The sequence below is a fragment of the Branchiostoma belcheri genome, unplaced genomic scaffold, assembly GCF_001625305.1.
Source record: "Branchiostoma belcheri isolate BF01 breed outbred unplaced genomic scaffold, Haploidv18h27 scaffold46, whole genome shotgun sequence".
Lineage (NCBI taxonomy): Eukaryota > Metazoa > Chordata > Leptocardii > Amphioxiformes > Branchiostomatidae > Branchiostoma > Branchiostoma belcheri.
Genome location: NW_017804087.1, coordinates 636,144 through 638,923, shown reverse-complemented (window position 1 = coordinate 638,923; position 2,780 = coordinate 636,144). Strand labels below are relative to the sequence as shown.

The 2,780-nt window shown below is 48.2% G+C and overlaps 1 pseudogene; it reads right to left on the bottom strand.

Moving 5' to 3' along the window:
- Positions 1-2,780, bottom strand: part of LOC109479012 — a 16,937-nt pseudogene continuing 14,157 nt past the window's right edge.

Sequence of the window (2,780 nt, the reverse complement as noted above, 5' to 3'; positions counted from 1 at the left end):
GAAATCAAGAAATCAAAATTTCTACATACAAGCAGACAATGATCTAACATGACAACATTGTTAAAACAAAAGGGTGCCGTTGTAATTCCATCCTTTCCAACGGTAAACATTTAGTTTAGTTTGAAAGAATGCCGGTAACCCCAGACAAAACTTTGCAATTGTGTATTCTATCTACCAGGACCCATAAAATAACAAGCTAGATTTTTCAACCAGTACTCAACAGCATTCCGTCCTAACAGACACCTTCCACAGAAGCTATAGCTGCACTGTGATGGTTATACTATGGAAGCTAACGTTAATATAGAAACTTTAATTATAACAAGGACCTAAATAATGTCCTTCACTATAGCTATGTTGTGTTATGGTTATATATGTAACGCATTCATCTTACTAGCACACAACTTAAACGCATCACACAAACTATATATATATATATGCTTTGTGAATTTTAAAAGTAGAATTATGCAAATGAAGGACGGAATTCTACTTCCCAGACTAGTGGACCTTCACTACTTGGGTGTAATAAGCTGGTTCACGGTTTGAACTGCGCAGGCGGGAGGACAAACGTGAAGGTACACAACTTGTAAACAGTTGATACATGTCCAGACGGGTTTTGTTTATCTTTCAGGGATCTTCAACTTTGACATATTGCCCACAATGCATCACACCACGAACCCACTTATTTTCTAAAAGCTGCCTTAAATTTTGTCCGTCTGACAGATGAAGAAAATTTCATCATTGCATGATTGATCGTTCCACGCATAGTTCTGAAAGTCGGCCATTTCTACACAGTCTGCACTTCCACCTCGTCCAAGAGAACTCGGCTCTCCCTCATACCACCCCTTCCACCCTGTCAGCAAAGTCCCGTCCTCCCAGAAAAACAGTCCCCTCCTGCCTCGCCCCGCCCCCAAAGCCTCCAGCTGCAGCCCTATCCAATGGCTGCCGTTTGTGGTGCTCCTGATGTAGTCCGTGATTTGTGCGTGAGTCGTGGAATCCTTGACGATGGCAAGATGGCCGCCATCTTCCCGGCAAATCTTGCGGGAGTCTTCAAACGATAGTTGGTTCGTAGAGAAGCGGAAACAGCCTTTTCCCAGGGACTTGTATCCGGCTTCACAATTCCCTTCTGTAAAAGTAAATTGCAATCATGTACTTAAAACATAGAAAAATATCTTTCTCGCGAATTGTGGCATAACTCTAAAATTCCAAACATTTAAGAAAGTCTTCAGTAAATATGAAATAGGAGATTTCAGACTCTTCGGCTTCCTGAATTCCCCCAGGTCGACCATTTATTTTTGCTGGATCCCGGCCAGATTCTGAGACTTTTGCGCTCTCCCCATTTCCTGTGCCCGACCTTTTGACTGCCTGTCATTGTGCCTTTCAATCTTTCCCGCTCACGTGCCTATATACGGACAGATAAACACAAGCCCACAGCGCGGCCACCCAAAGCAATACTTCCATAACAAGACCTACCTGCCGTTTTGGCTCCAAAGAAGCGAATTTCACGGAGCCACGGCTGCCAGCCCTGCTGCGTCGACGTGACCGTGAACTTGAAGTACCGTGACGTCACCGAAAACTCCCCAAACACTTGCGAACGATTGGTCCCCGCCTGCACGTCACTGACTTGTAGTACATCCCTCCATTCGTACGGCGATGACGTCACCGACGCCTGGAGGCTAAACTCTGTGACGTCATGTGTAGTGTCGCCGTAATTGGTCAGGGCGATTTTAGAAATGTCGTGGATGGATTTCAAGTCGAGGACGATGTACCAGTCGTTGTCGTACCGTGAGCCAGCCGGGTCCCAGTGGGTTGTGACGTCACCATCGAGCGTCTTGCGAGCGTCGAAGGTCCGGTTGTCGATGACGCCTTGTGTCCCGGATGCTAGCACAGCCCATGAAGGGTCTGACACCAGCCAGTTCTCTGTGGGAAGACGCGGCAAAATTTAGCATATGAGTCGTTAGAGATTTTCTGTCTTACACTACAATATATCCATTCTTAAACAAGAAAAAGGAGATTGCATATTTCTGGGAAGTATTTGGGGTTTTCGTGACTTTCAAGTTCACCCCATTTCCTGTGTCTGACATCTTGACCTGTCATCCTGCCTGTCAATCTTCTTGCCACGTGCTGTCAGCCTACTCTCAGCTCCACCCTATATTTCCAGGAACTTGACCTCCTGTCTTCCTGCCTGTCAATGGGCTTACCTTTCCTTTTGACATTTTCCACGCCCAGCAAGTTCTTGACCAAGTTTTCCACCTTGTGCTGCAAGAGGCTGACTCTGTAAGACTGGTCACTTGCCTCCTGACCGATAGTTACTGAAAAGGAAAACATATCATTCATTTGTCCATGTTAGACATGATTGATAACACATTTATCGCAAGATTTAATGTACTAGCAAACGAGGACAGAAGGAACCAATCGCTGATCTTCCCGGAACTCATAGCCCTCTCTGATCCTGCCCCCACTCGTAGCCCTCCCTGATCCTGCCCCCACTCGTAGCCCTCCCTGATCCTGCCCCCACTCGAAGCCCTCCCTGATCATCCTGCCCCACTCGTAGCCCTCCCTGATCCTGCCCCCACTCGTAGCCCTCTCTGATCCTGCCCCCACTCGTAGCCCTCCCTGATCCTGCCCCCACTGAAGGCCCTCCCTGATCCTGCCCCCACTGAAGGCCCTCCCTGATCCTGCCCCCACTCGTTGCCCTCCCTGATCCTGCCCCCACCTCGTAGCCCTCCCTGATCATCCTCGCCCCCACCTCCGTAGCCCTCCCTCGATCCTCGCCCCCACCT